This window comes from Theropithecus gelada, chromosome 11, assembly GCF_003255815.1.
Source record: "Theropithecus gelada isolate Dixy chromosome 11, Tgel_1.0, whole genome shotgun sequence".
Lineage (NCBI taxonomy): Eukaryota > Metazoa > Chordata > Mammalia > Primates > Cercopithecidae > Theropithecus > Theropithecus gelada.
This window is the reverse complement of record NC_037679.1, coordinates 123,301,186-123,325,370: the sequence shown is the minus strand read 5'-3', so window position 1 is coordinate 123,325,370 and position 24,185 is coordinate 123,301,186. Positions and strand designations below refer to the sequence as shown.

The following is a 24,185-nucleotide window of genomic DNA, read 5'->3' as shown; positions in this document are numbered from 1 at the left end:
TAGGAAACCTTGTTCTTTACAAGAGTAGGACACATTTCTGTGGTCACTGAAAGATACAGCTGAAAGGCGATCTAAGCATTTCAAACTGGAAACTTTGGGAGTGTTTCATTGATTTAACATTACACAGGCAAGTATTTCTCTCCTTAATTTGTTTTTAAATATGAGACACTATTCTAATTATATGAATAGTTACTTGTAGCCCAGAGGCAAGAGAGAAACTGCAAACTCTAAGTAAGAAAATTCAGCTGAAAGAGAAAACCAGAAAAAAAAAATTCTCTGGTTTAAATAAACTCCTTGGGTATGACTTCTGTAGTCAAGACACCAAGACTGCATTTTTATTAGAAGTAGGAATTGGGATGGGGGCATTAAATTTATATAATGCTTTTGAAACAATTCAGAGGCCTTTAACATGGTCTCTCACAATCAACTAGTTAGCCACACGACCTCATTTTGGAAGTATCCACAGGAGATTTGACCTCTACTTCCCAGGGCTCATTGAAGGAAATCAAATATTTTCTAATCATGAGAATCTTTGATCTTTATTCATTTTACTGTCCTTCTCTTCAAAAATAACTATATTATTTAGTCCCAATAACTCACCAATATTTGCTTAATTTTTTTTGGAAAATAAATGAGTAAGTTTGCTTAAACTAAGGGGCAATCTCTATGGAATATTTGGTGTCCCAAGTGAAAGAGACACTAACATTTTTAAGAGAATTTTTACAGTGCTGAGTAAAAACAAATCAACGAATTCTGCAAATTAGCTCTAAGTTGAAAACAATTAAACACAAATAAGTACCTTAATTTAAGCAAAAACCATTATATCCAATGTAGAGATTAGCAAAAATTCACAAAATGTTAAAATTGTTGCTAGTTCACTAGTAACTCTCATAAGATGTGAAGGATTAATCCAGAAGTTTCTAATGCTTTAGCAAGGACATTTCTATAACTCCATAAGGCAGCATGGTGTAGTAGTATGGCTGTTAGGATTGCCCAGGAAGTTGCTCAAACAAACCAACCTATGTCCTGACCCTGAAGATTCTCATTCAACAGTTATTACTCCAAGCTTGGGCATCTATCTTTTCTTTGAAATGCTCTCTAGTAATTCTGATATACTCTGAAGTTGAGAACCATTGGTGTATTGGAAAGAGCTCAGGCCCTTAGGAGTCATGAAGGACTGTATTTGAATTCTGATTCTGCCATTGATTTGCTATGTGACTGGGGCAAATTACTTACCTCTCTGCGTCATCGTGTTTTTGCATATTTATCTAAAATGCCAGCCACCTGACTATCGTATTCTGTGATCTTGGAGAACTAAGCATATATTATGCTGTTCTTAAAGACAATTTTGCATTTAACAAAATTTTAGTTCACTTTACATAATATTCTATAATAAATGCTAAAGGCAACACAGTGTTTGATTCATCATCTTGTTATGCTTTTTTTTCCCCCACACCAAAGGTCAATTTCACAATTCTTTGAGAATTCTTTCTTGCATCTGGACGGGAAAAGAGCTAGGGTGGCTAGGAAGATGGAGACCAAACTTAAGATTATTTCTACTCAACAACAGAATTGGTGGCATCTCTGCATTATCCATGCTGGCGGATGGAAAAAACGCTGATACTAACTCAGAAGTGGCAAGCAATAGTTTCACTTTCCTTATGATATTGTCATCGAGGAAGAAATTTCCTAGGGGAGGCAATGCAGTATAGGAGGGAAACTATGGACTTAGAGATTAGAGACCTGCATTCCAATTTTGCTGTATCACTTGGCACAAATTACATAACCTTGGATAGATGACAACCATAGTGAATTAATATCTCATCTGTGCTGTAGGAACAGGCATACTGCAGAGATTTCTGAGGATTTGTGTAATGAAAGTCAGATGTTTGTGTTAGTGCCTACCATTTTGTAGGTCCCTAATAATAGGAAAATCCCCTTTCCACTTCCACAGCAATATTCCATTTCCAAAAACTGCTGATCAGAAAGCTGTGTTTTTTTGTTTGTTTTGTGTGTGTGTGTGTGTGTGTGTGTGTGTGTGTGTGTGTGTGTGTGTGAGTGTATGTGTGTTGGGTCATGCCAACGTTTCTGATTCTATCCTGTGATTCAGATGCTTCTAAAAACAGAATGTATGCCAAAATCATGTTGAACCTCATGGCTTGGTATCTTTTTGATCTCGGCTCACTCCAACCTCCGCCTCCCAGGTTCAAGTGATTCTGCTGCCTCAGCCTCCCCAGTAGCTGGGACTACAGGTGCATGCCACCACACCTAGCTAACTTTTGTATTTTTGGTAGATACAGAGTTTCACCATGTTGGCCAGGAGGGTCTCGATCTCCTGACCTTGTGATTCGCCCACCTCAGCCTCCCAAAGTGCTGGGATTACAGATGTGAACCACCAAGCCTGGCTAATTTGAAGCTTTTAAGAAAAAGATTTGATGTGATTGGAGGAGATTTTTACCTTCCTTCCTCCCTTCCTCTCTTTCTTCTTGAAAGTAAATGGCCTGCAGGGGAGAGGTTGAATATCCTTTAACTGATCTGACTTGAGTAACAGGAAAACTGGAAACTACTTACACTAGAGGCTTCTTGCATTTTGTGGGATAGTTTCTTAATTCTTAGGGGGAAAACAAATGAACAAACAAACAATAACAGTAATGGAACACAACTGGCTTTGGAAGTTTAAATGCAAGTATTTCCAATTTTGGCAGTTTTAATGCAAATGTTTCCAATTGCCTTTGCTTTATATAGAGATTTAACAGAATCATTAATGTCAATCAGAAATTCATTTTTGGAAGTTGAGAACAAGCAGCTTTTATACAGTGAAGCCTGGGGCAAGCATGAACACATTTTTTTTTTTTTTCCCTACAAAAGAGTCTGAAAATTAACAAGAAACTTATAAAATAAAATTGACACTTCTACTGTGTGCTTCTTTAATTCTTGGGCTTTTCTTTGCAGATGTTTCCTAATTCAAATTCTGTTGTTTTGTTGTTGTTTTCTTAGTTCAAAGTTAATTTGTTTACCTCTTAAAGATTAATTTATCTAAGCCTTCTAGGAACTGCCACACAGTGATAGTCTCAAAAGGATTCAATAAACTAGTTCATAAAATGTCCCTATCTTCTATTGTCTTAAATCTAATCATGTTCTGTGAACTGTGGACCCAGTGTGTAACCCTGCATGATTTATCACCCAGAGTTCTCTACTGTATTTCAAAGTTGATTTACCTCAGTGGCAACTGAGGGTTTATTGAGTAATCCACATTTTTCCAGAGAAACTGGTTTGAAGGATCCAGTGCAACCTGCCAAGCTCTGTCTTTGTTTATAAACCCACTTGCTGGTGATATCATTCAGGATAATCCCTCTCTAAAAACCTTGAATTTTGTCTGGTCTTCTTGGATGAGGAATTCTGAACCTGGTACAATCTCATTCTAACATTTCTCTAATATACTAAGTACTTGTAATATACTTTACTATAACTTCACAGGAAAAGGTTGACCATTTTTGGTATTATCTCAATGATACATATTTCAGTGTCTGAGCTTGCACTCATTCTTAAGTAGCTACATCAGTTTTAATAGTTTCTACTACTTTGGGTTTTATTCCCTTGGTATAGATATTGTCCTTCTAATGTTTTCTTAAGGAATTATTCAGAGTAGATTATTAGCAACTTAAGATCCTAAACAGATATACATGGCACATGGTTGTTGTAAAAAGAAACATATTGGTAAGACAGTAGAAAACTCAAAATGCTTTCAACGTTTCTTTGAACTTTACTACTGAATTATTTATTTGCAACTCATTCTCTGGTATAGTGGGGAAAAGTCATCCATGATTTTTTAAGCCAAGATATATTTAAGACAACAATAAAGCTAAAATATCAATTTCATTATCTACATTTGCTTTTCACACAATGAAAAGCTGATTGATTCATAATTACATGAGCATATTTTCCGTAAGTAAGAGATGAAACAGCAGCTTGGAAACCCTTGGTCTGTGGTGAGCATGTTCACATTTCAACACATGAAATTTGGTGTGCAAAATTTCCCTAGCAGCTCCTCAGATTTTATGAAAAACTAGAAGATAATTTTTTAAAAAGCAATGTTAAATACTTAAAATCACATTTCTAATAAAAATAAGTCAAACTATTTAATTTTGATAAATAATTTCAAAACTAAAAATGAACTGAACTTATACTTGATGACATAATTTTGTAAATTCATGATTGATGTGTGCCTCATTCTGATTTATTTACTACTTTACAAGATAGGAGTTTCTTTTCTTCCACTGTAAAAGTATAATGTGTTCATTGTATTTGGAAAACGTGGAAGATAGAAGATTACGGTTCTTATTTTTTCACTATTATAGAGGGTAATTTTTCCTCACTATAGAAGTAGCATAATCACAATTCTCATTTGAAAATTTCAAAATGCAAAAAAAAAAAGTAATCCAAGATCACATCAACATTTAGGGCTAATAGTTGAGATTATACTGAATATAGTTTTTCATCTGTTTTTGCACCAATATATTATAAGCCTTTTCGTGTCATTTACTGTTTTATAAAACATAATTTTTAATGCCTGAATACTTGTCTAACACTTGTATGTATTGTTGTTTATTTAGTCATTCCTCTATTGTGGAACATTGAAATTGGATCCAAGTTTACTATAAGTAATACTATAATAAAAATATGTATTATTTGTGGTTGTTTTCTTAGAGTGACACCTTAATTATCTTTGTGAGAAAGTCCTCAAGAATCTTGCCATTAATTCATATACTTTCCTCCCTATTGATATGTCCCTTTAAGTGCTCTGAAAATAAGAAACTTAGTAATAAGAAAGAAAATTAATCTTCTCTTCCGATTCTTCAGTTCTAGTTCTCTGTGGCCAATGGATTTTTAAAAATCCCTTTGTCCACAGCATCTCCCATTTAATTGTTTCTTTCTGACAGCAGGGAAACTGGTAGTCAGATGTGACAGCTATACATACCATAAAAGGAAAAGAATGAAGCAGATGTCTGAATTTTGATACATAGAACAGATGTCCTTTGGTCATATTTCCTGGGGGATATAGCAGTAATCAAAGGCAAACTGGTAACATTTTTGAGTACTATGTTTTAAAGAAAAATTTCCAAGCCTCACATAGCTGACATGGTTTATTTACCTTCAGGAACACTGTAGTACTTGCAGTGAGTTAGAATTCATTCATAATTATGTGTGACTGGAGAGATGTATTGCTTAAAAGCTATATCAGGCCCTACTTAGGAATAAGTTACAACTGCATTTAAATCACTCTCTTTATGTTAAACTCGTTAAAGTTAAATGGCAACATCTAGAGGGGGTCTTGATTAACATGAGATAAATATTTGCAGAATCTGATGCCTACTGGAAGAAACTCTGACCCAGACAGGAAAGTTCTTCAGAGTAAAAACCAAGAAGGGTAAGAGTAGCTATGCAATAGAAATAAGCCTTGGCCTGGACCCAGACAAGATCATTGCATAAGAGGTTGGTTTTAGAAGTAGAGTTGGCTGAACTTAAAAGTCTTGAGTGACATGAAGACAGTGTTAAAATAAATCCAAACTCTTCTTTATTGCTTGACACTTTTCCAATCAGCATTGACTTCATTCCTGGTAAGCTGATGTAACATGCTGAGTTCTGCCTTATTTTATACTTTATTTGGCCAGAATTTGGGGGAGGGGGTAAAGGTGCAGGTTGATTATTTAAAATGCGCAGGCCACCTCCACCAACTTTCTAATATAGGGCTATTACTTAAGGGAACACACCCATAAAACTTTGATTTTCTAGTAATTCTGCTTTTGTGCATTCCTAATTTAAGACTCAGTGAGGGTGAAAGAGTTTTAGATTTGGCAAACACTGCACTATTTTCTCGAATTTTTTGGATTTGCTAAAACCAATAACAAATTTATTACCCAATTTTGTTTTTCCTTTAACTTTTTTTCTGTGTGTTGCCACTGTATCCTCCACATCTGGCCCAGTGCTTGACACTTAGTAGGCACTCAGCCAATACGTACTGAATGAACAAGTTTAATGTATTCCAGTGTTTTTTTAGTTGTTAAATGATGTTGTGCCTAATGCATACTTCTTCCTTCTTTCACTTCTTCATTAATCCTTTTGTTCATGTATTTTACTTATGTCAAGCTGTCACATTGTGTGCATGAACCAAAGGATTTATTTTTTCTTCCACAGCTCCAGAGTCAGCAAATGACTGACCTTAAACCTGAAAGACCCATTGGTTTCCACCTTTACTCTTGCAGAATGAGTTATGAAGCCAAAGACCGCAAGAAGAGCACACTTCTTAACAGCCACTTCAGAGGTGACAGCCAGAGAGTAAGAAATAAGGAAGAACCTTCCAGAGGATGGAGTGACCACAAATAATGATGGAAAAGAGAGTAGATTTAGAGGCTACTTAAGGAATTTCCCCATTCCCAGTGTAGGAAGCTTCTCAATAGTTGCTGATCAGGATTTCCTTATGGTTATACTCTAGGGACTGCTGCTTGCCAGCCTGTCTTCTCTTTTTTGAATAGAAGGTGTCTTCGTTTGATTTTATTTTTTCTTCAACTTCGCTGTTCTACAATGACAAGAGGTAGAACGGAAACATTTTCTACCTCAACATGGGAGGCAGAAAATTCGCCTTTTTATCCAAGAATACCAAACCAGAAGCTGAACTATCTGGATCTGATAGAGAGGATAGTCTATTCCCCCCTGGACTTTGGACTGGATGCAATAATGGTATGAGACCCTGGGGTAGGAATGAGTGTCTTCTATGTGTGGGAAAGACAGGAAAGCAGATATTTGGCGACCTAAAAAGAAGGCCATGGCAGAACCTCATTAGTTGTTCAACAATCCTATTTTCCTTTTCTCTTGGCCACACAGCTATGCATTTTCCAGCCATCCTTGTAGTTAGATGCCCAGTCACAGTTCTGAGAATGGTATATGGACAGATGTGATGGACACTTCTGGGCCTGGACCATAAAAACCTTCCACATGATGTCCAGTGCCTCTTTTACCCCATTGACAGTTGGATATTGTCATTCAGAGAGACCTCAGATGGTTTAGAAACCATGTGCAGAAGATGGCAACCTTCCCTCAGCATGGATCCTTATATGACCGTGGAGTGCAATGCCTTCTACCAATTACACCTACTGTGTTTGAGAATCAAATTTCGGGGGCGGAGCAAGATGGCCGAATAGGAACAGCTCCAGTCTCCAACTCCCAGCGCCAGCGACACAGAAGACCGGTGATTTCTGCATTTTCAACTGAGGTACTGGGTTCATCTCACTGGGGAGTGCCGGACGATCGGTGCTGGTCAGCTGCTGCAGCCCGACCAGCGAGAGCTGAAGCAGGGCGAGGCATCGCCTCACCTGGGAAGCGCAAGGGGGAAGGGAATCCCTTTTCCTAGCCAGGGGAACTGAGACACACAACACCTGGAAAATCCGGTAACTCCCACCCCAATATTGCGCTTTAAGCAAACAGGCACACCAGGAGATCATATCCCACACCTGGCTGGGAGGGTCCCACGCCCACGGAGCCTCCCTCATTGCTAGCACAGCAGTCTGTGATCTACCGGCAAGGCAGCAGCGAGGCTGGGGGAGGGGCGCCCACCATTGCTGAGGCTTAAGTAGGTAAACAAAGCTGCTGGGAAGCTCCAACTGGGTGGAGCTCACAGCAGCTCAAGGAAACCTGCCTGTCTCTGTGGACTCCACCTCAACAACAACAACAACAACAAAAAAGCAGCAGAAACCTCTGCAGATGCAAACGACTCTGTCTGACAGCTTTGAAGAGAGCAGTGGATCTCCCAACACGGAGGTTGAGATCTGAGAAGGGACAGACTGCCTGCTCAAGTGGGTCCCTGACCCCTGAGTAGCCTAACTGGGAGACATCCCCCACTACGGGCAGTCTGACACCCCACACCTCACAGGGTGGAGTACACCCCTGAGAGGAAGCTTCCAAAGCAAGAATCAGACAGGTACACTCGCTGTTCAGAAATATTCTATCTTCTGCAGCCTCTGCTGCTGATACCCAGGCAAACAGGGTCTGGAGTGGACCTCAAGCAATCTCCAACAGACCTACAGCTGAGGGTCCTGACTGTTAGAAGGAAAACTATCAAACAGGAAGGACACCTACACCAAAACCCCATCAGTACATCACCATCATCAAAGACCAGAGGCAGATAAAACCACAAAGATGGGGAAAAAGCAGGGCAGAAAAGCTGGAAATTCAAAAAATAAGAGCACATCTCCTCCGGCAAAGGAGCGCAGCTCATCGCCAGCAACGGATCAAAGCTGGACGGAGAATGACTTTGACGAGATGAGAGAAGAAGGCTTCAGTCCATCAAATTTCTCAGAGCTAAAGGAGGAACTACGTACCCAGCGCAAAGAAACTAAAAATCTTGAAAAAAAAGTGGAAGAATTGACGGCTAGAGTAATTAATGCAGAGAAGGTCATAAACGAAATGAAAGAGATGAAAACCATGACACGAGAAATACGTGACAAATGCACAAGCTTCAGTAACCGACTCGATCAACTGGAAGAAAGAGTATCAGCGATTGAGGATCAAATGAATGAAATGAAGCGAGAAGAGAAACCAAAAGAAAAAAGAAGAAAAAGAAATGAACAAAGCCTGCAAGAAGTATGGGATTATGTAAAAAGACCAAATCTACGTCTGATTGGGGTGCCTGAAAGTGAGGGGGAAAATGGAACCAAGTTGGAAAACACTCTTCAGGATATCATCCAGGAGAACTTCCCCAACCTAGTAGGGCAGGCCAACATTCAAATCCAGGAAATACAGAGAACGCCACAAAGATACTCCTCGAGAAGAGCAACTCCAAGACACATAATTGCCAGATTCACCAAAGTTGAAATGAAGGAAAAAATCTTAAGGGCAGCCAGAGAGAAAGGTCGGGTTACCCACAAAGGGAAGCCCATCAGACTCACAGCAGATCTCTCGGCAGAAACTCTCCAAGCCAGAAGAGAGTGGGGGCCAATATTCAACATTCTTAAAGAAAAGAATTTTAAACCCAGAATTTCATATCCAGCCAAACTAAGTTTCATAAGTGAAGGAGAAATAAAATCCTTTACAGATAAGCAAATGCTTAGAGATTTTGTCACCACTAGGCCTGCCTTACAAGAGACCCTGAAGGAAGCACTCAACATGGAAAGGAACAACCGGTACCAGCCATTGCAAAAACATGCCAAAATGTAAAGACCATCGAGGCTAGGAAGAAACTGCATCAACTAACGAGCAAAATAACCAGTTAATATCATAATGGCAGGATCAAGTTCACACATAACAATCTTAACCTTAAATGTAAATGGACTAAATGCTCCAATGAAAAGACACAGACTGGCAAACTGGATAAAGAGTCAAGACCCATCAGTCTGCTGTATTCAGGAGACCCATCTCACACGCAGAGACATACATAGGCTCAAAATAAAGGGATGGAGGAAGATTTACCAAGCAAATGGAGAACAAAAAAAAGCAGGGGTTGCAATCCTAGTCTCTGATAAAACAGACTTTAAACCATCAAAGATCAGAAGAGACAAAGAAGGCCATTACATAATGGTAAAGGGATCAATTCAACAGGAAGAGCTAACTAGCCTAAATATATATGCACCCAATACAGGAGCACCCAGATTCATAAAGCAAGTCCTTAGAGACTTACAAAGAGACTTAGACTCCCATACAATAATAATGGGAGACTTCAACACTCCACTGTCAACATTAGACAGATCAACAAGACAGAAAGTTAACAAGGATATCCAGGAATTGCACTCATCTCTGCAGCAAGCAGACCTAATAGACATCTATAGAACTCTCCACCCCAAATCAACAGAATATACATTCTTCTCAGCACCACATCGTACTTACTCCAAAATTGACCATATAATTGGAAGTAAAGCACTCCTCAGCAAATGTACAAGAACAGAAATTATAACAAACTGTCTCTCAGACCACAGTGCAATCAAACTAGAACTCAGGACTAAGAAACTCAATCAAAACCGCTCAACTACATGGAAACTGAACAACCTGCTCCTGAATGACTACTGGGTACATAACGAAATGAAGGCAGAAATAAAGATGTTCTTTGAAACCAATGAGAACAAAGATACAACATACCAGAATCTCTGGGACACATTTAAAGCAGTGTGTAGAGGGAAATTTATAGCACTAAATGCCCACAAGAGAAAGCAGGAAAGATCAAAAATTGACACTCTAACATCGCAATTAAAAGAACTAGAGAAGCAAGAGCAAACACATTCCAAAGCTAGCAGAAGGCAAGAAATAACTAAGATCAGAGCAGAACTGAAGGAGATAGAGACACAAAAAACCCTCCAAAAAATCAATGAATCCAGGAGTTGGTTTTTTGAAAAGATCAACAAAATTGACAGACCACTAGCAAGACTAATAAAGAAGAAAAGAGAGAAGAATCAAATCGACGCAATTAAAAATGATAAAGGGGATATCACCACCGACCCCACAGAAATACAAACTACCATCAGAGAATACTATAAACACCTCTACGCAAATAAACTGGAAAACCTAGAAGAAATGGATAATTTCCTGGACACTTACACTCTTCCAAGACTAAACCAGGAAGAAGCTGAATCCCTGAATAGACCAATAGTAGGCTCTGAAATTGAGGCAATAATTAATAGCCTACCAACCAAAAAAAGTCCAGGACCAGATGGATTCACAGCTGAATTCTACCAGAGGTATAAGGAGGAGTTGGTACCATTCCTTCTGAAACTATTCCAATCAATAGAAAAAGAGGGAATCCTCCCTAACTCATTTTATGAGGCCAACATCATCCTGATACCAAAGCCTGGCAGAGACACAACAAAAAAAGAGAATTTTAGACCAATATCCCTGATGAACATCGATGCAAAAATCCTCAATAAAATACTGGCAAACCAGATTCAACAACACATCAAAAAGCTTATCCACCGTGATCAAGTGGGCTTCATCCCTGGGATGCAAGGCTGGTTCAACATTCGCAAATCAATAAACATAATCCAGCATATAAACAGAACCAAAGACAAGAACCACATGATTATCTCAATAGATGCAGAAAAGGCTTTTGACAAAATTCAACAGCCCTTCATGCTAAAAACGCTCAATAAATTCGGTATTGATGGAACGTACCTCAAAATAATAAGAGCTATTTATGACAAACCCACAGCCAATATCATACTGAATGGGCAAAAACTGGAAAAATTCCCTTTGAAAACTGGCACAAGACAGGGATGCCCTCTCTCACCACTCCTATTCAACATAGTGTTGGAAGTTCTGGCTAGGGTAATTAGGCAAGAGAAAGAAATCAGGGGTATTCAGTTAGGAAAAGAAGAAGTCAAATTGTCCCTGTTTGCAGATGACATGATTGTATATTTAGAAAACCCCATTGTCTCAGCCCCAAATCTCCTTAAGCTGATAAGCAACTTCAGCAAAGTCTCAGGATACAAAATTAATGTGCAAAAATCACAAGCATTCTTATACACCAATAACAGACAAACACAGAGCCAAATCATGAATGAACTTCCATTCACAATTGCTTCAAAGAGAATAAAATACCTAGGAATCCAACTTACAAGGGATGTAAAGGACCTCTTCAAGGAGAACTACAAACCACTGCTCAGTGAAATAAAAGAGGACACAAACAAATGGAAGAACATACCATGCTCATGGATAGGAAGAATCAATATCGTGAAAATGGCCATACTGCCCAAGGTAATTTATAGATTCAATGCCATCCCCATCAAGCTACCAATGAGTTTCTTCACAGAATTGGAAAAAACTGCTTTAAAGTTCATATGGAACCAAAAAAGAGCCCGCATCTCCAAGACAATCCTAAGTCAAAAGAACAAAGCTGGAGGCATCACGCTACCTGACTTCAAACTATACTACAAGGCTACAGTAACCAAAACAGCATGGTACTGGTACCAAAACAGAGATATAGACCAATGGAACAGAACAGAGTCCTCAGAAATAATACCACACATCTACAGCCATCTGATCTTTGACAAACCTGAGAGAAACAAGAAATGGGGAAAGGATTCCCTATTTAATAAATGGTGCTGGGAAAATTGGCTAGCCATAAGTAGAAAGCTGAAACTGGATCCTTTCCTTACTCCTTATACGAAAATTAATTCAAGATGGATTAGAGACTGAAATGTTAGACCTAATACCATAAAAATCCTAGAGGAAAACCTAGGTAGTACCATTCAGGACATAGGCATGGGCAAAGACTTCATGTCTAAAACACCAAAAGCAACGGCAGCAAAAGCTAAAATTGACAAATGGGATCTAATTAAACTAAAGAGCTTCTGCACAGCAAAAGAAACTACCATCAGAGTGAACAGGCAACCTACAGAATGGGAGAAAATTTTTGCAATCTACTCATCTGACAAAGGGCTAATATCCAGAACCTACAAAGAACTCAAACAAATTTACAAGAAAAAAACAAACAACCCCATCAAAAAGTGGGCAAAGGATATGAACAGACATTTCTCAAAAGAAGACATTCATACAGCCAACAGACATATGAAAAAATGCTCATCATCACTGGCCATCAGAGAAATGCAAATCAAAACCACAATGAGATACCATCTCACACCAGTTAGAATGGCGATCATTAAAAAGTCAGGAAACAACAGGTGCTGGAGAGGATGTGGAGAAATAGGAACACTTTTACACTGTTGGTGGGATTGTAAACTAGTTCAACCATTATGGAAAACAGTATGGCGATTCCTCAAGGATCTAGAACTAGATGTACCATATGACCCAGCCATCCCATTACTGGGGATATACCCAAAGGATTATAAATTATGCTGCTATAAAGACACATGCACACGTATGTTTATTGCAGCACTATTCACAATAGCAAAGACTTGGAATCAACCCAAATGTCCATCAGTGACAGATTGGATTAAGAAAATGTGGCACATATACACCATGGAATACTATGCAGCCATAAAAAAGGATGAGTTTGCGTCCTTTGTAGGGACATGGATGCAGCTGGAAACCATCATTCTTAGCAAACTATCACAAGAACAGAAAACCAAACACCACATGTTCTCACTGATAGGTGGGAACTGAACAATGAGATCACTTGGACTCAGGAAGGGGAACATCACACACCGGGGCCTATCATGGGGAGGGGGGAGGGGGGAGGGATTGCATTGGGAGTTATACCTGATGTAAATGACGAGTTGATGGGTGCAGCAGACCAACATGGCACAAGTATACATATGTAACAAACCTGCACGTTATGCACATGTACCCTACAACTTAAAGTATAATAATAATAAATAAATTAAAAAAAAAAAAAGAGAGTCAAATTTCATTTGCATTAAGCTACTGATTTGGCGGGGGGGTTATCTCCTTCAGCACCCACATTAGTACAACTCATGCAGAATGGAGAGTTAATGTGAACACATATGGCACAGACTGGTGAAACCTAGGGCTTTAAGATTATGGATGAATTTCTGATTATACTTTCCTTCAAAAAGTTTTTTTCAAATTGAATGTTGTAATATAAATGTGAATTCTTAAATATCTTTCTTTTCTTTTTTTTTTTTTTTTTTTTTTTTTTTTTTTTTGAGGCAGAGTCCCGTTCTGTCGCCCAGGCTGGAGTGCAGTCGGGATCTCAGCTCACGCAAGCTCCACCTCCCGGGTTCACGCCATTCTCCTGCCTCAGCCTCCCGAGTAGCTGGGACTACAGGCGCCCGCCACCTCGCCTGGCTAATTTTTTGTGTTTTTAGTAGAGACGGGGTTTCACTGTGTTAGCCAGGATGCCTTCGATCTCCTGACCTTGTGATCCGCCCACCTCGGCCTCCTAAAGTGCTGGGATTACAGGCGTGAGCCACCGCCCGGCCGGAATTCTTAAATATCTGTCTAATGAAATGATGACTAACTATAGAAAAGAGAATGCAGGAACATATACATCCTTGATAAGAGTGTGAAACTGATGCAGGCAATCTAGAGGGTCTTGCCTAGGGATAATGAACAACAGAACATACCCGGGTAAAAGAAATGAGAGGTTACTGATAAAAAACTAACATTTAGCCAGGAGTGGTGGCTCATGCCTATAATCCCAGCACTTTGGGAGGCCGAGGCAGGCAGATTGCCTGAGGTCAGGAGTTTGAGACAAGCCTGGCCAACGTACTGAAACCCCATCTCTACTAGAAATACAAAATTAGCCAGGCATGGTGGTGGGCGCCTGTAATCACAGCTACTTGGGAGGCTGAGGCAGGAGAATAGCTTGAACCTGGGAGGCGGAGGTTGCAGTGAGCTGAGATCATGCCACTGCACTCCAGCCTGGGTGCCTGGGTGCCTGGGTGACAGAGCTAGACTTCGTCTCAAAAAAGAAAAAAACAACAACTAATATTTATATGGCACAATATAAAACATTATTTTATACTTAGGATCACATTCAATCTTTGCAAATCCTTGTGAAATAACTATTATTATCAGATCCAGTTTATGCATAATAAAAACAAGACTCATATAGGTTAGGTAACTAGGCCGTGGTCTCTCTACCAAGCTCTATCTTTCTGATTGAGGAGAGAGTATCTAGAGCTTTAGTGTTCTTTTTACTGCCCTATGCTACCTCCCAGTACAGATATAACAACTAAACCAACAAATAACCTGTAATTGAGGATTTAGACTTTTAGCAGCTTTAACCATCCAAAACATAGCTGTGAGACCAAAAAGAGAAAAACAGTTTACAAAAGCCCATATTTATTGCACCAAGAAAAAGCCAGGTCTGTGAAATATTGCTTAGAATTTGTGTACTAAACTCAGCATAATGAATTAACAAATTCAGTGACTTCATTTTCTCCTAGATTACAATAAATGGAAGACTTAAAATGATGAGAAAAATAAGCACAGCAAACTTCAGTTAACAGGGTAGAGGATGACCCATTGAAAGACTGGGCATTCAGGCGTGGGAGGTAAAGGCAAGTCCTATGAGTGGTAGGCAGTCTGAGGCAAGTGCTCTCTCTTTTTGTTGTTTGATTCTAAATTTAGGACAACTGAAGAAAGGGCCTTGGCCTGGTCTGGATCAAGTTGGTATGGAGCCCATGAGAAATGGAAGATGATTCATAAACATACCCAGTTCATGCCAGGCAACAGCAGAGATGACCATGAAAAATGAGCCACCTGAGAATTCTCAACTATTCTTGGGGAATGTCATTAATTACATTTTTATTAAAAGGCAGGAATACCCAAGCTGACATATGAGTTACAAAGGCAAAGTAGAATTTCCCTCTATGGATTTTGTTAATGTAAAATATAAATTAATAAGCTTTTACTAATACAAAACATACCCATCAATTCATCGTCTTCAATTCAGAAAGAACTAAACTAGAGTTCGATGGTATCTTAAATCCAAAAAATCAAAATAAAAACCCAACCAACAGCCATTTGCCAAATTCCTGAGTGCTTAGGACTCTCCATTTCTAGTCTAGCAAATGTCTTCCAGTTGCAATTTTAAACATTTTTTCCCAGATCTTTCAAGAAACCTGCAATAGTATCAAGTGCAGCACACAAGGCTAGCTTTCTGTAAGCACTCAGTCTCATCTACCCACCTTTACTTTATACAGGCTCCTAAATTCAACCCTAGAATAAAAAGTACTTTTCGTTTGTTGTTAAAAGTTCTTTCTCTAGTCAGGTGTGGTGGCGGCTCATGCCTGTAATCCCAGCACTTCGGGAAGCTGAGACCAGAAGATTGCTTGAAACCAAGAGTTTGAGACCAGCCAGTACAATGTAGTGAGACCACCATGTCTAAATAAATAAATAAATAAAGCTGGGCATGGTGTCATATATTTGTGGTCCCACCTACTTAGGAGGCTGAGGTGGGGGGATCACGTGAGCCCAGGAGGTTGAGGCTGCAGTGAACAATGATCATGCAATGCCCTCCAGCCTTGGTGATAAGAGTGAGACCATGTCTCAGTAATTTAAAAAGTCTATCCTCTGCCTCAAAGGGACTTTGTTGTTATAAAACTATTGAAAATGTGTAGAAACATATTTTATGTTTATTAAAACTATTGAAAATATAAACCAGGTGTGGTGGCTCACACTTCTAATCCTAGCACTTTGGGAGGCTGAAGCAGGAGGATTGTTTGAGGCCACAAGTTCGAGACCAGCCTAAGCAACATAGTGAGATCCCATCTGTACAAAAATTTGAAAATTAGCAAGCTTTGGCAGTGTGTGCCTGTATTCCCAGCTACTCAGGAGGTTGAGGCAAGAGAATCCTTTGAACCCAGGAGTTTGAGGTTACAGTGAGCTGATTGTGAACTGTACTCCAACCTGGGCAACAGGAAAAAAAAAAAAAAGAAAAGAGAAAAAAGAAAGAAAGGAAGAAGAAATGAATGTTTTAAATTGAAACAATTACTATAGCATCAAAATGCTCATTCGATGAGATGGAAATTTCTTCTTGTCTATCTATTTCTCATTTTGCAGCAAAAGCATGATTATATTTCTATAAATTTTTGCCTTATGTAGTCAGATAGAAACATGCAAAGTAGGCAGACCCTAGGCATCTACCTGAAAGAAATACCCTCCTGCATTTTCTTGAACATATTAACTCTTCCTGAGCTCCAGTGGGGCTATCTCTGGAGTCCTTTTCTGGTCGCATAATTTTAAAGCAGGTGTCACTTGTTAGGGTGGCTTGTTCTTTTTCTTCACAGTACTTTTCAAAGTACTTAAATATACATTTATTTCTTATGAAACTTGTTTACCTCACTGGGCTTTAAGATCTATGAGGTCAATCCCATATGTGTTTTGTTTTCTACCTTATTGCCCCTGTTCCCCAGGCACAAAGCAATATGTGCCTGACATACATTTGGCTCTCAATAAATACTTGTTATATTTGTGTGCTTGTTCAACTTTTCTCACTCTTTTTGTGTGTAGGTGTGTACTTTCTTGTTATTTCTGGACATTTACAGATTTCTTTATTTTGCCTAAAGTTCAGCTATGCATTAAAACTATTTTATGGCCGGGCGTAGTGGCTCACACCTGTAATCCTAGCACTTTGGGATGCCGAGGTGGGTGGATCACGAGGTCAGGAGTTCAAGACCAGCCTGGCCACGATGGTGAAACCCCGTCTCTACTAAAACTACAAAAATTAGCCAGGTGCGGTGGCAGACGCCTGTAATCCCAGATACTCAGGAGGCTGAGGCAGGAGAATCGCTTGAACCCAGGTGGCAGAGGTTGCAGTGAGCTGAGATAGAGCTACCGCACTCCAGCAGCTGGGTGACAGAGTGAGACTCTGTCTCAAAATGAATAAATAACTATTTTCTAAAAATGTATTTTATCCTTTTTTTTTTTTTTTTTGGAGACAGAGCTTCACTGTGTTACCCAGGCTGGAGTGCAGTGGTGCAATCTCAGCTCACTGTAGCCCCTGCCTCCTGAGTTCAAGCCATTCTCCTGCCTCAGCCTCCCAAGTAGCTGGGATTACACGAGACTGCTACCATGCCCAGCTAATTTTTGTTTTTTGAGTAGAGATGGGGTTTCACCATACTGGCCAGGCTGGTCTCGAACTCCTGATCTCAGATCTGTCCATCTCGGCCTCCCAAAGTGCTAGGATTACAGAAGTGAGCCGCCATGCCCAGCCTTAACATGATTAGGTGTTTTATATTAGAAGACATTTTTCTGGTCCTCTAAGGAGTTGGCAAACTTCTGTAAAGGGAAGATAATATTCTCAGCTTTGCGGGCCATGTGATTTCTGTCCCAACTACTCAACTAATTCACATTTATCTTTCCTGTTGTCATCAGCATCAATTGAGTACAATTTTTTATTATTATTTAAGTAGTAGGAAATCATATAGCTGTCAAGATAACAAAGACCTTCACTAGGAGTGTCAGGCTCTACAAGATAAAGCTCCAATTCCCTCCCATATTTGAGTACAAATTTAAAGCTAATATTTGCTGAGTGTTTACGGTGGTTCAGGCAGTATTCTAAATGCCTTTCCTATGTTAACTCATTTACATCTCACAACAGTACAAAAGATAATGATCAGTATCATCTCCATTTGGACACTGAGGCTTGTTATGTAAAGTCACACCACCCAGTGGTGGAGAGAGGACACCAGCTCAGGTCTGTCTGACTCCAGAAACTGTGCTCCACTCAGGATGCTAAGACCCTAATACCCATGAGTATCTGAATTATCAAGCAGGTATTCGCCCTTCTCCAGTAGCCGCCTTGCCTCAGGAACAGACAATCTCACCACAGCTCCAGGGAAAAGCTTATTGATCTCCATGCACTCTTACCCTCTAGACAGTGATTGGCTTAGTTCTGAGGTTTCTGAACAAATCAGTACATGGCATACCTCAGGCCATAGGGGCTGGTCAGAAATGGACATGTAACCTCAACTAGGCTGATAAGATGGGAGGGAAATTTGCTGAGGGTTTTTAGAAAACACGTTTCATCCATCTTGAAATTGGGGAGAAAATCTTGGAGAGGGCCAGCCTCTCTTCATCTGAAGATTGCCATATATGTGTGTGAAGCTTGAAGCTACAGCAAACATCTTACTTATCATGAGGATAAAACCAGAACAAAGTGGCAGAGTTGAGAGACTCAAAGACCAAGGCAGCCAGAGCTCTAGTTAAATCACAACTGCTCACCACTCTAGTGCTGGATTTTTTCCATTGTATAATCCATACAACATCACCTTTGTGTTTTAAACCAGTTTCAATTGGGTTTTCTTTCAATGGAATGTAACTTGACTGATGCAGTTATATGAAGTCTTTCAAGATCTGGCCTCATCATACCTTTCTAGTCCTTTTTTTTTTTCTTGTTTAGGGTCTAATAAATTACCCACAGTTTCCCAAACACACCACACCACTCATGCATTTGCAAGCATGATTCTTTCTGCTTTCATTACTCTTTGCTCTCCTCTCCCTTGAGAACTCATGTTGGGTTGCAATCATGTTCCAAATGTCTGTCTCCAGCACTTCATGTGGCTACATCATTTTTGTCTTTACATTCTTTGCCATTCTCATGCACTTAACACATAATAGGCACTCCAATAAGTGTCTTTAGGATTAATAAAAATGATGGGCAACATGGAAATCTGAATCACAATAGTCTTTCTCTACAAGATACTTAACCATCTACATCAATGCTGTCTGGTAAAACTTTCTGTGATAATGGAAATGTTCTATACCTGCCCTGTCCAGTAAAAATAAGCCACTAACCACATGTGGCTATTGAGCACTTGAAGTGTAGCTAGTATGACTGAAGAACTGAATTTTAAATTTCGTTTAATTATAATGGATTAAAATTTAAATAGCCATATACGGCTAGTGGCTACTATACTAAATAGCACAGATGTAGACAACAAATTTTAAAAATTTTCCTGGCCGGGCGCGGTGGCTCAAGCCTGTAATTCCAGCACTTTGGGAGGCCGAGATGGGTGGATCACGAGGTCAGGAGATCGAGACCATCCTGGCTAACACGGTGAAACCCCGTCTCTACTAAAAAATACAAAAAACTAGCCGGGCGCGGTGGTGGGCACCTGTAGTCCCAGCTACTTGGGAGGCTGAGGCAGGAGAATGGCGTAAACCCGGGAGGCGGAGCTTGCAGTGAGCTGAGATCCGGCCACTGCACTCCAGCCTGGGCTGCAGAGCGAGACTCCGTCTCAAAAAAAAAAAAAAAAAAAAAAAATTTTCCAAACACGGGAATGGGTCACCTAAATGATTTTAGATACCAAGCTAAATAAAAACATCTAGAGATGGTACTATTTTGACTCTACAATTTTTTTAATTGAAAGTAATATATATACACACACACACATATATATACACAAACACACACATATACACACATATACATATATACACACACACACGTGTCTATATGTGTGTGTCTATATGTATATACACACATACATATATACACATATATATGCATACACATATATGTATGTGTATGTGTGTGTGTATATATACACGTACATATATATATATATAATCTAGAGGTTTCTTTCACCTTTCAAAAATAGCTCATCCCCATAACTTAAAGAATATAATTTTATCTGTCTTGTCTTTATTTTGAATTTTCAATTTCAAGGAATACAAGCGATAATATCTTGAATCTCATAGATGGCCAGTAACTACTTCTTGCATAATTCCTTATTTGCACAGAGCTTTATCCATAGCCAATCAGCAACAGCATTCTTATATTCTGAAACATATACAATTTGTGTAGCAAAAACTTTTCAGTTTTGGGATACACAGCAATAAAATCAAGCAGATAATTTTTTCCATAGAAAATCTCTGTACAGTTATCAGATTCCATATAGTGACAATAAAGTAGATACTTGCATAGCTAATGGCTTGTGTTTTAAGAATCAAGTGATAGAATCTGTTCTTGTTACCCACAGAATGGCCATGTCAGCATGGTTTGTGATCTACCACAGATGCATTTTTCAACTATATTATACACACCAGATTCCCTTCCTCCCACAACTCTTTGAGGGAAAAATTTATGGGGAAAAAAAACACTTTTTTTTTTTTTTGGCATAACTTAGTATACAGCCCTACTTAGTAAACTTAGTAAACTTAGTAAAAAGTGAGGCCCTAGGAAATAGTGGTGAAAGCCATACCTTAAATCCAGAAAGCCTTGAGGGCAAGAGAGAAAGAGAGAGAAAGACGCAGAGACTCCCTGGGTAAGCAAGGTATTATTACAGCATTTTAAACATAAAGAAACCAAGGCTCAGCAAAGTATGTATCTAGTCCACTATCACACAACTCATAATTGGTCGTATGGAGATTCACAATCACGCCTGTCTGCCTCTGAAACCCAGGCTGTTAAGTACCATCTGATCACAACAGATAGTTCTCAGGTGATATTGAATGCTGCTGATATTGGGACCACACTTTGAGAACCACTGTTCATAAAAGTCAACAGCTGACAATAAATAGCCCAATAGTGAAAACAGGTGCTGAGATTTGCAAGGCAGTTTCACAGATAAGTTACCTAGAATATAATCATGATTTCCAGAACAAAATCAATGTTGCTGTGTTATAAAAAACACTGCATTGAAAGAAGCGGTAGGTAAAGATTGGGTTGACCACAAGACTCTCTGCCACAGTATTTATCTAGAAGCCCATAGTTTGCAACAAAGGTACCAGGCTAACATGAAATGTCTGCTATATGATGAAAACAAAGTCCAGAGGTGGGGCCAAGATGGCCTACTACAAGCAGCAGTGATTGGAGGCTCCCATCGAAAAACAAACATAATAAGCATGTGAATCCTTCGCCAGGAACCGAGGTATCCAGGTTCTCTCATCAAAATTGACTAGAAGGCTAGCGTGACTTACAGAGAGAAGGAAGAGCAGTATGGTGCGGTTGCCCACCTGAGAGCCACACGAGGAAGGGGGATGCTCTCCCCTTAGGCAAGGGAGGTGGTGAGTGAGCGTGCTGCCCAGCCGGGGAAACTGCTTTTTCCATGGAACGGTGCAACCTACGGGTCGGAACAGCCCCCTGGGGAACCCACGCCACCAGGGCCTACCGTCCCAACTTGATAAAGCGTAGATTCTTACAGCCTCTCAGCTAAAATCTGCTGAAGCCTACTGAACTCCTGGGGGCAGAGGGGCGACCAGCACTGGCTGCCACCTCCTGCTGTCTAAGCCATTTGAGCTCCTTGGGGGAGGGTCAGCAGCCAGCACTGGGACTGGCAACTGCCTAACAGGCTAAGCTGGGCGGGGGAAGGGCGGCACCCGTTTCTATAGCTCCAGGCTGTGCTTTTCCCCTGCTGGTGCCAGGGAGGCTGGATGGCTTGGTCCCAAGACTTGTCCCCACAGCCCTACACACAGTGGCAGCCACACACACACTGTGGCAGTCTGTGGCCAGAGTGCCTCTTCGTCTAACCCCCACCCATCCTTCCTTAGTGGTAGGGGAAGGGCTTCCCTGCAGGATCTCCAATAACTCTAGCCAGAGGCTTAGGAACAGAATTCTGATCTCCCTGGGCCTGAGCCCCTAGGGGGAGGGGTGGCTGCAGTCTCTGTGGACCAGCAGACTTAGTCTCTCCTCCTGGTAGTTCTGAGGAATCAGGGCAACCCAGACAAGTGGGTTCCCCCGCAGTGAAACACACCCTCTCCACCAAAGGACAAAGGGGTTCATTAAAGGGTCCTGCTCCCGTTGCCACAACAGGGTGAGACCTTCCAACAGGGGTTGTCAGACACCCTGTACAGGAACAATCCTACTGGCATCAGGCTGGTGCCCCTTGAGGTCAGAGGTCCCAGGAGAAGGAGCAGGCACCCATCTTTGCTGCTCTCCAGCCTCTTTGAGTGACATCTCCAGGCACAGCAGCAAATCAGATGAATAAGGCCTGAAGCAAACCCCCAGCAAACTGCAGCAGCCCTACAGAAGAGGCTATTGAAAGAAAAACAAGCAGAAAGTGACAATAGTGTCAACAACAACAACAACAAAAAGGCCCCCACAGAAACCCCATCCAAGGGTCAGCAGCCACTAAGACTGAAACTAGACAAACTCACAAAGATGAGAAAGAATCAACGGAAAAAATGCTGAAAACCCAAAAGGCCAGAGTGCCTCTCCTCCTCCACATGATCGCAACATCTCTCCATCAAGGGTGCAAAACTGGACGGAGGATCAGAGGGACGAACTGACAGAAGTAGGCTTCAGAAGATGAGTAATAAAACTATGATGAGCTAAAGGAGCATGTTCTAACTCAATGCAAAGAAGCTAAGAATCTTGATAAAAGGTTAGAGAAATTGCTAACTAGAATAACCAGTTTAGAGAGGAACATAAAGGACCAGATGGTGCTGAGAAACACAACACGACAATGTCGTGAGGCATACACAGCTATCAGCAGCTGAATCAACTGAGTGGAAGAAAGGATATCAGAGTTTGAAGACCACCTTACTGAAATAAGACATGCTGACAAGAATAGAGAAAAAAGAATGAAAAGGAATGAACAAAGCCTCCAAGAAATATGGGACTTCATAAGAAGACCGAACCTACAATTGATTGGAGTACCAGAAGGAGACGGGGAGAATGGAAGCAAGCTGGAAAACACACTTTAGGATATTATCCAGGAGAACCTCCCCAACCTAGCAAGATAGGCCAACATGCAAATTCGGGAAACACAGAGAACACCATTAAGATACTCCATGAGAAGATCAACCCCAAGAAAACAAAGTCCATTAGGGGTAGATAACTGAGAAAAGCTGTCTGAAGAGGGATCTGGGAATTTATTCTAGGTTTTGGTTCTATGTCATATCAGCCTTTTAAGAACCATTAATTGTCCCAAAGGCAGTGTGGGGCAGAAGCAAGTGTGCTGGCCTTAGAGTCAGGCTGTAGGGTTGGAAATCCGATTTTTCCTCTACTAGGTAGAAGACCTTTGGTAAGTTAACGCTTCAGGCCTCAGTTTCCCCATCTATAAAATGAGAATAGTAATGGTTCTTACTTCACAGGGTTATCGCAAAGATACATGAAGTAATGTGTGAAAAGACCTTAGGATAGTAGGTGCCATGTACTAAGTATCCAGTAAATGTTAGCTGTTAGGATTATTTTGTCCCACTGCTGAGTCAAGTCATGATGTGAAGCTTTTCCAATTTGCTTGATGATGGTTTGTACCAAAATCGTATTCTGTTGCAAGCAGATAAATTTGATCATCTGTTTCTGGGCAGTCTACAATGTGCTGTGCCATCAGATACATGTGCATCATAGATGTTAGCATTCCTACACACTGGAAAGGAGATTGTAAAAAAAGAAACTTCGAATTTTCTTTTTGCCAGTCTTGTGTCACCCCCTATATTCCAAAGTGCCTTATGAACAACATATGTAAATTTTCTCATTTAGTCCCTATGAAGGTAGTTGTTGTTTTTATTTAAAACATTGGAAAGTTTGAAAATCTAAAATCTGAAGGTTAAGAGGTAATATAACAACAAATTCATAAGCAAGAATTTGAACCCAGATATGTTTGAGACCCAAGGTTACACTGCCTTGAAATTTATAAATTAAAACGAGAGAATATGCATAATGTCTTTTTTTTTTTTTTGAGAGGAGAGAGGGTTTGATATCCAAATGCTCATTCACAGATATAATATTTTATTTCCAATGTTTTTACCTAGAAGAACTTATGGGATAATAGAAATATCAAAAGTTTCCATAAATAAAATATATAACAGCTAAACCTTGTAGAGTTTAGACA

The 24,185-nt window shown here is 40.1% G+C and overlaps 1 protein-coding gene across 3 annotated transcripts in view; it reads right to left on the bottom strand.

The window, feature by feature from the left end:
- Window positions 1–24,185, bottom strand: part of FAR2 (fatty acyl-CoA reductase 2) — a 187,569-nt gene that overhangs the window by 42,532 nt on the left and 120,852 nt on the right. The window lies entirely within an intron of this gene.